The 12,578-nt window shown below is 45.1% G+C and overlaps 1 protein-coding gene across 2 annotated transcripts in view; it reads right to left on the reverse strand.

Annotated features, from left to right (window-relative positions):
* SOCS5 (suppressor of cytokine signaling 5) overlaps positions 1-12,268 on the reverse strand; it is a 31,018-nt gene extending 18,750 nt beyond the window's left edge. The window contains exons 1-2 of one of the 2 annotated variants that reach the window (XM_077925520.1): positions 11,868-12,268; positions 8,821-8,961 (exon numbers count right to left, since the gene is read on the reverse strand). The gene's annotated coding sequence lies outside the window, so the exon portion shown is untranslated. The remainder of the gene's footprint in view (positions 1-8,820; positions 8,962-11,867) is intronic. The other variant, XM_028724847.2, reaches the window with a different exon arrangement.
* Positions 12,269-12,578: the final 310 nt, after the last annotated feature.

Raw genomic sequence — 12,578 nt, forward strand, 5'->3', positions numbered from 1 at the left:
ACGGAAAATTGCTACCCAATCAGAAAGGTTTTGTAAAGTTGATTTTCTCTTTCATGATGCTAGATATGCAAAAAAATGAGTATGGGTATTCAAAGACAGACTTGCTAGTAAAACGTGGTGATCCAGCAACTTTTGTGATCATATGGAAGACTTGTAAAAAATTAGCCTACAATTTTTAGTCTAGCAGCTTTTGTGGATTGAAACAAACCGTAGACATGTGGAAAAAAACATTAGCCCACTGTATTTACTAGCCTGCCTGCCCACGGTTTACCTGTATTAGTCATTTGTGGACTGAAAGCAAAAAATATTATGTTTTTCTAAAGCTTAATTCTTACTTATCGCAGCATAATGGCCAGACTACTGCCTATTTAGAAGCCTAATTTATAGTTTAAGCCTTGCACCCCCATCCTATACAAGTTTACAGAGAAATCTGATAGGATCCCACTCCCAGGATAGTGCTTATAAGTATTTTTCAAACACATAAATGTGAAAAGCTTTCAAACAGCTACTTCCAAATCAGTCAACCATTTTCATTTTTTTAAAAACCCACTACCCTATCATGAAAAAATTCATAGTTTTGGAGGAGAGGTTCCTCATCAAAAATTGTATAAGGAGATAATTTTTCTTCTTAAGAATATATTCTGGCACTGTAGTGAATCAACAGCATCTACATGGAGACAAGATTGCTGGAAGAACTCACCTGCTGGGAGAATACCCATATAGTTTATTTGATTAAACCAGCTAAGATTATATTAGAATTTGCTACTGATTCTATCATACTCAGTGTATAGAAAGAGCTGCTGCACTTCTTAATATAATCGAACTAGAGTTATTTACCTAAAGTTTCTTTTTTAAAGCTCAGACATATTTTTGCTACTGATTTATTGTTTATATGGCTCCCTATAACAAAACTTTCTGGGTAGCTTGTAACAAAAATAATCACATGAAAATAAAAATCTATGCCCAGAATGCAGATAATAAAGCTTTGCTAAGGAGCATTATGGAAATTTAAAACCAAGCAAACCAGAGCAATTTGCCCTGAGAAGTTATAGACGCCCTTTCTCTGGAGGTTTCTAAGAGCATATTGGGTTTTAATCTGTTAAAGTATGGCTTAAACCTCCATTCTTATTGCAAAGAGTTGAACAGATGACCTGGAAAGATGGAGTTTTATATGGTTTCATTCAAATACTGAAGCTGCAGTTCAATTAAGTAGAGTAGTTTTCTTATGTAGCTAGAAATGGTTTAGTTTACTTGAACACTGGGACCAGTAATCGTACACACTATTGTTAGTTAATTTCGATATATTTGAAAGTGCTGAGCAACTCAAATGGAAACCTTATATTAAAGCTGGATGTTTAAGTTTCATTTTTCCATTCCCTCAATTCCCCTTCTATGTTCTCATCCCCTCAGTCCCTTTACTTCTTTTCCCCCCACCCCTTTTCTTTCTTTTCAGCTTTTCACATTTGCTACTTGAACAGATTTCTCGGTCATGCCAGAGCCAAAAATTTCTAAATTGCCCAAAGGTTATAGAGTGGCGCAGCCTCTTTTTGGCATCAGCACATAAGATATATATTAAAAACTGCAGTGGACTTGGCACACCAGAATTCCAGGTTGACCCAAAATACAGCATTTGTCACCCTGAGTTTTAATCAAAGTAAACCTAATGGACCTAACTTAGTAATGTTCATTAATTTCAATGGTCTATTCTGAGCAAAACTTAAGTTGAATACTACCCTCCAGACTACTGCTGCAGTCACTGCATTACTAAAATTAAAATGTATTCAATTCAAAATAAATCACTTTTTAAAGAACAAACATTTTCTATAAGTGGCATAATTTAGGCCTAGTGCTCAACTGAGTTAATAACCATTACTACCAAAACAAAGCCTGTACATAAAATATTAATTGGTGTTACTTGGCAACTATGGATGACAAAACAGTTACCCATAAAGAATGAGACACTCGGGTAAATAAACTGAAGAACTATCCCATAGATGTCAACAATACTGGACCAGCTCTTCCATTTTTATAGGAAGGGTCATTCCATGCCAAATCACCTGATTTTAATAGTCGACTGTGCTCTCACGACTCAGATTTTCTCCATTTTTTAAAAAAATTGTAGATACCTATGAGATAAGCTCAAAATAATATTTCAAGATTTTTTTGGTCCAAATTTTGGACGCAGGAGAATTTTTTTGAAAATTTCAATTTTTGTGCGATTTAGGCTAATGGAATTTCTGCGTCAGTGTAGAAAAAACCTCCTGTTTCGCTTATTTTTCAACCAATTTGGCTTATTTTGGTATCAAAATAAAGCTAATTGTGGTCTCTTTCAAAATAAGGTATAAAAATGATCTTAAGTGCCACAGAAAAGGGTCACCAACCATTCAAAGTGAATGTTTGTTATTTTATTCCCGGTAGGTTACAATGTCATCTAATATATTTTAAAAATTAAGTTTTATTGATTATTTAATAAAAACAAAATACGTCTCAGAGCCCTTGTTCATTTATTGTGTAAAACACTCCTGCAATGATATGGTCAAAGCTATTTTGTTTCCCATACATGTAATATGGTCAATGATGCTGGATGGATATATATTGGATTTTATAATTTAATATTCAACCAAATAACACGATGTAACATTTGTCATATAAACAAAAAAGAAATAAAAACCACGACTTCCCTCAACTTCCCCTTCTGGTTCTTTAAATATTTATTACTTCTGCTTAATTTTTGTCCTATTTTTATGACCTTATGCCTCTCAATATACTTAAATTCTTATCATTTTTATACCAAATTTTCTTTCATAATTATATCTTGCACTGAATTACATTCCATATTATTATTTCCTGACCTTTAAACTTATTTTCTTACTTTTAAGTGTTTAATCAAACCCTGCTATTGAGTCCATTTCTTTACAATATTTCTGTAGATACATCATAAACGGTTCCCAGTCTTTTTTAAAGTCTTCATTATCATTGTCTCTGAGTCTTCCCGTGAGTTTCGCCATTTCTGCATATTCTATATATATAAATCTTTATTGCGCTCCAAAGACCCGTAGAACAATTTCAGAACAAAATACAATTGAGACAGCCAACCACACAAGAGAGAGAAACCGAGGCGGTCGTTTTGTTTTGTCTCAAACATGATGATCTTTGATTCTTATAACTTCCAAAAGAAACTTTGCCACGGCCAGTGTAATATCATTAGACCTATCATCCAAAAGATATTTAATATGGACCAAAAATTTTGGACCAAAAAATCTTAAAATATTATTTTGAGCTTATCTTATAGGTATCTACACATTTAAAATTTTGAGGAAAATCTGAGTCGTGAGAGCATATGACACCAGGTGATTTGGCGGGGAATGACCCAGAAGAAAGAACTGTAACAACCAGTCCTAATGAATCCAACTTCTTGGGTTGTCCAACAGTCACTGGAAAAGCTGTCTGCTTCATATAGTTAAATGTATTACCAAGGCAGTCTAAATGTTTATTAGTTTCAAGCATCTTTTTTAAATAAGGAAAATACAATTTAAAGATGCAGGTTTGCCATGTTGCACCTATTTAGGCATAACAATTTCAATGGCAGTAACCAAGCATGACTGAATGTTCCTGCCTTTATGCAGAATTTTTGATACAGTGGTGCCTCGCAAGACGAAATTAATTCGTTCCGCAAGTTTTTTCTTCTTGCGAGTTTTTCGTCTTGCGAAGCACGGTTTCCCATAGGAATGCATTGAAAATCAATTAATGCGTTCCTAGGGAAACCGCTTGCCAGGCTGGCGGTGCGGAGAAGGGCTTTTCTCCCCACCGCAAGCCTTCAGCACAGGTACGGGAACAGAGGGGAAGGCGCGCAGCGCTTTCCCTCTGTTCCCGGGGCTTGCGTGGGAGGAGGGTTTTTCCTCCCCACCGCCAACATTCAGAACAGCATTCTGAATGTTGGCGGTGGGAAGGAAAACCCTTCTCCCACCCCAAGTCTTCAGGACAGCCATCCGAAGGCTGGCGCGGGGAGAAGGTCTCTCCGCCCCCCCCCACGCCAGGCTTCGGTGCATCCTTCAGAGGCTGCTGCCATAGTTACGCGTCACTTCTCCAGCTGGGAGAGGGTCGCGGGGGGTTTCTTTAGCCCCGCGCACGCTCTCTCGGTTGGAGAGGTGACGCGCACCTATGGAGGCTCCTGCCATAGGCGCGCGTCACCTGGGAGAGGGTCGCGGGGGGCTGCTTTAGCCCCACGCGCGCGCTCTCCCAGCTGGAGAGGTGACGCTCGGCTATGGAGGCTCCTGCCATAGGCGCGCGTCACCTGGGAGAGGGTCGCGGGGGGCTGCTTTAGCCCCGCACGCGCTCTCCCGGCTGGAGAGGTGACGGGCGCCTATGGAGGCTCCTGCCATAGGCGCGCGTCACTTCTCCAGCCGGGAGAGGGTCGCGGGGGGCTGGTTTAGCCCCGCGCGCGCTCTCCCGGCTGGAGAGGTGACGGGCGCCTATGGAGGTTCCTGCCATAGGCGCACGTCACATCTCCAGCTGGGAGAGGGTCGCGGGGGGTTTCTTTAGCCCCGCGCGCGCTCTCCCGGTTGGAGAGGTGACGCGCACCTATGGAGGCTCCTGCCATAGGCGCGCGTAACCTGGGAGAGGGTCACGGGGGGCTGCTTTAGCCCCACGCGCGCGCTCTCCCAGCTGGAGAGGTGACGCTCGGCTATGGAGGCTCCTGCCATAGGCGCGCGTCACCTGGGAGAGGGTCGCGGGGGGCTGGTTTAGCCCCGCGCGCGCTCTCCCGGCTGGAGAGGTGACGGGTGCCTATGGAGGTTCCTGCCATAGGCGCGCGTCACTTCTCCAGCTGGGAGAGGGTCGCGGGGGGCTGGTTTAGCCCCGCGCGCGCTCTCCCGGCTGGAGAGGTGACGGGCGCCTATGGAGGCTCCTGCCATAGGCGCGCATCACTTCTCCAGCCGGGAGAGGGTCGCGGGGGGCTGGTTTAGCCCCGCGCGCGCTCTCCTGGCTGGAGAGGTGACGGGCGCCTATGGAGGTTCCTGCCATAGGCGCGCGTCACATCTCCAGCCGGGAGAGGGTCGCGGGGGGTTTCTTTAGCCCCGCGCGCGCTCTCCCGGTTGGAGAGGTGACGCGCACCTATGGAGGCTCCTGCCATAGGCGCGCGTAACCTGGGAGAGGGTCGCGGGGGGCTGCTTTAGCCCCACGCGCGCGCTCTCCCAGCTGGAGAGGTGACGCTCGGCTATGGAGGCTCCTGCCATAGGCGCGCGTCACCTGGGAGAGGGTCGCGGGGGGCTGGTTTAGCCCCGCGCGCGCTCTCCCGGCTGGAGAGGTGACGGGTGCCTATGGAGGTTCCTGCCATAGGCGCGCGTCACTTCTCCAGCTGGGAGAGGGTCGCGGGGGGCTGGTTTAGCCCCGCGCGCGCTCTCCCGGCTGGAGAGGTGACGGGCGCCTATGGAGGCTCCTGCCATAGGCGCGCATCACTTCTCCAGCCGGGAGAGGGTCGCGGGGGGCTGGTTTAGCCCCGCGCGCGCTCTCCTGGCTGGAGAGGTGACGGGCGCCTATGGAGGTTCCTGCCATAGGCGCGCGTCACATCTCCAGCCGGGAGAGGGTCGCGGGGGGTTTCTTTAGCCCCGCGCGCGCTCTCCCGGTTGGAGAGGTGACGCTCGGCTATGGAGGCTCCTGACATAGGCGCGCGTCACCTGGGAGAGGGTCGCGGGGGGCTGCTTTAGCCCTGCGCGCGCTCTCCCGGCTGGATAGGTGACGCGCGCCTATGGAGGCTCCTGCCATAGGCCCGCGTCACCTGGGAGAGGGTCGCGGGGGGCTGCTTTAGCCCCGCGCACGCTCTCCCGGCTGGAGAGGTGACGCTCGGCTATGGAGGCTCCTGCCATAGGCGCGCGTCACCTGGGAGAGGGTCGCGGGGGGCTGCTTTAGCCCCGCGCGCGCTCTCCCGGCTGGAGAGGTGACGCTCGGCTATGGAGGCTCCTATGGAGGGTCGCGGCAGGCTGCTTTAGCTTCTTTAGCTTCGGAGCATCCTTCCGAAGCCTGGCGGCGGGAAGAGGTCTCTCCGCCCCGCCGCCAGGCTTCGGAGGAGGTCCGAGGACAGTGGGGAAGACACGCTGCGCTTCCCCGCTGTCCCGGAGATTTCCCTATGGGCTTTCGTCTTGCGAAGCAAGCCCATAGGGAAATTCGTTTTGCGAAGCGCCTCCAAAACGGAAAACCCTTTCGTCTAGCGGGTTTTCCGTCTTGCGAGGCGTTCGTCTTGCGGGGTACCACTGTAATCCAAACTTCTGGTTACACAGTAGCGTAAGTCAAACCAAAAAGTATAAAACACTGTTTGAATTGCCAACTAAACAAGTAGGATAAGTAATAGTGAAAGTTTGTTTTAAAAAGGTAGGAAGAGAGAAAGTTGCAGGGCCATTTCCAAAGCCAAAAAAGGACATGGAGGAAAGAATCCAGAATAGGAATGAAAAAAGACAAGCAGTGGTTTGAGCCTTTGCTTCATGGCAAGTGACAAAAATATGAGCATATATGGTGTCATTTTATTTGGCCCTGTAAAATAGGCATTTTAGGTAAATTAACACAAAATCCACATACCTGTTTTAGAGGGAAATGCTTTACTCAATGGAATTTGTTTCAAAGTGTACACTGGATTTGTGGCTTTAAACTATCAGCAGTTTACTTTTTAGAAGGCCTTACAGCTTGATCCAAATGCAAAGTCAGAATGAGCATGAACAGAAATACTGGCCTTAGGACTTCAAAATTAACATTTTGGTTTGGAAATTTATGCTGCAGCTCAAGAAGATGTGTGGTATATGTCCCTGCTCAATGAGTACAAATGATTTAGAACCTAATATGAAATTGTTTTCTAAACATCTGTCTTTAATAGGACTTTAACAGAATAGTCCTAGTCGTAGCTATTCAGAATTAAGTCCTACTGAAATCCACAGGACTAACTCCCAGATAAATGGGGTTAGCATTGCAGCCTAACTTTCTAGGAAGAAGTATGGTTAGGAGCCACAAACTCACACAGAATTTAAAGTAACAATGCAGAGTAAATAGTTTAGAGAAGCCTTTCTCAACACAGTGCCATTCAGATATTCTGAACTACAGTTTCCATCATCCCTGGCCATTGGCCACACTGGCTGGAATTGAGCCTGGAACATTTGGAAGACACCGCATTGGAGAAGGGTGATTTAGAGTGTATTTTTTTAAAATACACAGTCTACTTCTGACAAACTAAGGATCATGAAATATGACAATTCAGCAGTGAAGGACTTAGGAATGAGCAAAGTAGAAATGTAGCAAGTATACCCAAGTCAGCTGTCGGCGCAACTTCTGTAACCCAAACGTCTGCTAATAACAAACTGCTGACCAATATTACCAGGTACAGTGGTGCCTCGCAAGACGAAATTAATCCGTTCCGTGAGGCTCTTCGTATAGCGGTTTTTTCGTCTTGCGAAGCAAGCCCATTGACAGCTTAGCGGATTAGCGGCTTTTAGCGATCAGCTGTTAAGCGGCTTATCAGCGGATCAGCTCTTAAGCGGCTTATCAGCGGATCAGCTGATAAGCAGTTTAGCGGCTTAGGAAAAGGGGGGGAGGGGAAAAAAACCACAGGAACTCGCAAGACATTTTCGTCTTGTGAAGCAAGCCCATAAAGAAATTCGTTTTGCGAAGCGCCTCCAAAACGGAAAACCCTTTCGTCTAGCGGGTTTTCCGTCTTGCGAGGCGTTCGTCTTGCGGGGCACCACTGTAAATGTAAATGTAAATCCCACACTGGCTTTAAGAACTATTATCAACGTCTGTAACTACTCTCAGGATCACATTTTGTGTCCAATCAGTGGCTAGTATGTTGGCTTTGGGTTCAAATCCATTCTCAGCCACGAAGAGACATGAACTTAGCTTGCCACATACTGATAAAATGTTGTTACAAGGCTGACTAGGCTTAAAATATTATGTGGGCTATAGAAAGGATTTAATAGCAAAGTTTCAATGTTACAGCTGAACTAAGCCTGAAACTTTCAGTCAGAATATTTTGCTGAGAACAGCCAAACACTAACAACCCATGTCCTTTAAGTTTCTATCCAGCTACCACAGTTAGGGTCTCAACCAAAAACTAAGTATTAACACAATAGTTTTAGTATTTGGAGTGAAAATCTGTTACATGACCATAAAAGGACAGCAGTGTAGACTTACTTGCCTAACCTCAATAAATTTAAATATAGTATATCAAGTGCCAAGCCACTGAACACATCTCTTCCTCAGAATTACCTGGCCTTCTAGGAAATACTGTTTTAATTCTGAAAGGAAAATAATCTGAAACACTTTGCATACAACTTGTCCAATGTTATATAAAACAACTCAGTAATCTTAGCTCATGGCTGCACTGAATTCTCTACAATATTTCTAGGACTAATTCAGTACTAGTCTCCAACTACATACATGCGGTAAACAGAGAGAACAAAGGGAAACAATGCAATTTCTACTGTGTTAAGTATTCATAAGGCTCACAGCAACCTTGTTAATTTAGAGAATGCCCTGCTCTGTTCCCCTTTGGCAGCTTTAATGAAAAACTATGTCAATACTATACTCTCACAAACTGAAATATATTCACAGGAAGGTTATCTACAACATATTTCACTATGACAGATCCACAGTGAAAGATTCCTCCTCTTCTTCAGGGGGTCTTCATTCAAGAATATTTAATGTCCTAAATTTATTGTGACACACTTGTGTATATAAAAATTTAAGGATATTAAAAGTGTTCCACAAATCTACAGATATTACTGTCTATGAACATTTTTCGTTTGCAATTTATGAAATTTTGTAAAACATTCCAGCACTCACATGAAGAATTTCCTGGCCGAAGTCTTAGTGACTAAAAAGCCGGATGTGTTTTTGCACAAATTTCCTCCGGGCACTTCCACATTGCTCTATTTCACTGTCCTACAGGTGACCCAGAATGAACAATTTATTTTGCATGGTAATCTGCAAGAAAAGCAATCATCATGCTCCTCATTAAGAGTTCAGGTTGTCTTGGGGTTAAAGCATTTCCTGGATATTTTTATCCCAGAAATATCATACATCATGTTCCCTCCTGGTTATGCCTGTGAAGCCATCTTGTGTGAAAGAGACCTAAAACCAAGTCAGTATTGTATGCATATGCACTACAAAGATAAAATTGAACTAGGAAAGCTATTTTGCTTGACTAAGCACTGTGTCTTAAGGCAAAAGTTTTATAATGGAACATATTTCCTGACACAACATTTTTACTTATTTCTTTCTAAGGCCAATGTACACTTAAACCCTAGAAAGTCACTGCTAGTCAGTAGCAGACAATAGTCAGTGAGGTGGACCAATGCTCTGATAGTTTAAGGCAGGTTCACGTGTTCATATGCAAGTGTGTCACAATGAAATCAATGAACCTGCTTCTGATTAAATATATTGGCTTATAAGGCTCTGAGCAATTGGATCTAGACATCAGGCATAATCATATGGTTTCCAAACCCAAGGCTGCAATTCTATTTTCAGTTGTGTTGTGTTTTACATCATTATTTTATGTTTGCAATATTTTGTCATTTTAATGCATTCTGCAATACCTTGGAAGAAGGCCTATAAATAAAAAAAACCTGACTGATTAAATGGGGGGAGAGAGAACACACCTACTTCAGAAGGTTTATTTTTATTAAAAAATAAGACTGCTATCCAATACACATACCTGGCAACATGACCAAGAGAATATAGCAGTACTTCAGATTAAACATTTATTTATGCTGCAAGTGCTGTGGCATTTAGAAGTCATAATCAAACAGAAGAATTAGATTCTCCTATCACATAGTTAGTAAACTGGTTATAAATTTGTACTTCATCACACTTTAAGGCTCATGTTAAAGCGACATTATGTGCTAACTCACTTTAAAAGTTCACATTATACTGGGTAGGGTTATTTATTTATGTTTTAATTTCTATACCACCCTACACACGGAGGTCCCAGACGGTTTACAGAATAAAATCAAAATATAAAACCACAAAATACATAATAAAAACAGCAACAGCCCAGTAACCCCCCTACAAAAAAACCACATTTTAAAAGGGCATAGTACAAAAAAAGTTGCATTAAGCATTAATATACAGTAGCAGTCTTTAATACAGCACCATGTACAGAGAACTTGAACACAACAACTCTGTCATTCTCATGATACTACCCTACTCTGAGATATGGTGTGATATCAGTCTTACAGATAATGGGACAGACTGAACAAAGTGACTTATCCAAGACTGCTTCTAGCAGGACAAATTTTGTACAGGCAGTACTATAATACAAACTGCATGTAGTGGTGTGCAACAATCACAGACCCGTGCCATTGAAAATGGCTGCAGCCTCCCCATTCAAGTTCATACACATCCAGTTTGTTATATCTAATCACTGTATTAAAAAATATGCATGCTATATGCACATTTCTCCCTACACCGCAGGGCTTAGGGACACAAAATCCATCACATTTGAAGTCACCTTCAGTTTATCCATGGCTGAGAAGAATACAATAGAAGACCAATCCTGTCAAGCACAGAACCATAATAGGGGGCAACTAGATCTCGGTGCCAAAGCCCATGCCTTGTGTGTACAGTACTAAAGTGCTGGCTAAATAATCTCAGCAAACCTGGGAAAGGGACAAATTCTCTAAGCTGCTGCTAGACTGAATAAGAAATCTAGGCTTGACAGGGTAATAGCTTTAACCAGCATAAAGCAGCTTCTTACATTCGGATGGATTTTTCATTCCTTTGTACTATCTACTCATTACAACCATTTCTTACATACCCTACTTGGTAACAATACTACATATTGAGTTATCAGTTGCAATGATTGTTAACTCATCAAATGCAGTATCTGAACAGGTCAATAAGGCTTGGGGTGATTTTAAGGAGAGAGCAGGCTACTATTAAGGATGGAATGGGCACCTATCCACTGCTGGACCCACCCCTGGAATAACCATAACCACCTCTGGGGAAAGCATGCTACCAGCTCTGAAGAAACTGGCTGGAGTACACCTGCCGATATTGAATTTCAAAGCAAAGAAAACCTGGACATTTATAGAAGAGCCCTAAGAAAACCCTACTAACGAGTCCTACTAAAATCTTGACATGCATCTGATTGCAACTCACTCCCACACCGACCGCGCAGATCAATAATAATAAATTATTATTTTTATTTATTTATACCCCGCCCATCTGCTGAGTCTCCCCATCAAGTGTTAAAAATAATACAGCATTAAATATTAAAAACTTCCCTAAACAGGGCTGCCTTCGGATGTCAGATCAAGGCTTCAGAGGCCACAAAAATAACGGCCACCCCCACTTACCACCAATAAATATAATACAAAAACGGACTCCCCGTCAGCAAAACGGAGGAAAGGATATTTGTGCAGTTCCGCCCACCCCGCTGACATGATTTCAGCTTACGTCTCCCTCCAGCCCCTTCGTGCTCAAGACCAGAGGCAGCATTAATTTCACATTAAGCCCCCTCCTCACCTTTCCAACTTGCAAAATGAATGAATGAAAGGCGGCGTTCTGCAGTATAAAGTTTATCTTTCATGGCCACCGTAGAGTCAGGAGCATTATGCCCCTTAAAGCTGCAAAACCTTTGCATTTTTATTTATTTTTTTGGAGGGGGGCGGTGGCGGGGGTGTGGGTGTTTCGGCCGCCTCCCTCCCGTCCCGTTAACATTTCCCTGCGGGGGCGGGAAGTGGCAGCCCAGGCAGGTCGCCCTCCCCACGACGGGGCCTTCCTGGGGGGGAAGGGTGGGTTGTTGGGCAGGCCGGCCAGGCCTCCCCGCTCCCTCTTTTCCCCTCACGGCGACCCCCCCCCCTCGGTCTAGTCCGCCCAGCCGAGCTCACCTACTAAGCGGCGGCTCAGGGCCGTTGGAGGCGGCCGCGGAGGCTGGCGGTGCTGGAAGGCCGGCGCATCTCTCTGCCTCCTCCTCAGCGCCGCGCCGGCTCCCTCCTCGGTCCCAGCATCACCCCGGCCTGTCGCAGAGGCAGCGGCAGCAGCAGCGCGGAGCCCCCTCCCCTCACGCGGCCTGCGAAACGGCTCTTGCCTCAGGCCCAGCCAGCGAGCGAGCCGAGAGACACTGTAGAGGAGGAGGAGGATGGGGCGGGGAAGACGGGGGGCGGGCGGAAGGGTGGAGTGACGGCGCCGAAGCCAATCGCGACGAAAGGGCAGCCTCGCGTCCTCCGGCCAACCGTTAAGCTCGGCTGAGGCGGGGAGCAGGCCTGGAGAGAAACGTAGCAACGCGGCCTTCTTCGACGTCCCCCGATTAGAAGCGGGGCAGCCAATCCCCGATCGTGGGAATAAGTAATATGCAAGCCACGCCCACCCCTCCCTCCCCTTCTCTCTCTCTCTTAATCACGCTCTTCTCCGCCCCCCAGCGACCATCTTGGCTGAGGGCAGATTGCCAGGGCAGTAGGACGGTGTCGCTTCAGCGCCCATTTTGGAATGGGGCACGGCTGACAGGAAGGACGGCGATTTTTTTTTTTTTAAGAAGAAACTGCTCCCTATTCATGGTTACGAAGGAGTAAGCCTCGTAAATGACTTGTTTAGTAAACCTG

This window comes from Podarcis muralis, chromosome 3 (assembly GCF_964188315.1).
Source record: "Podarcis muralis chromosome 3, rPodMur119.hap1.1, whole genome shotgun sequence".
Lineage (NCBI taxonomy): Eukaryota > Metazoa > Chordata > Lepidosauria > Squamata > Lacertidae > Podarcis > Podarcis muralis.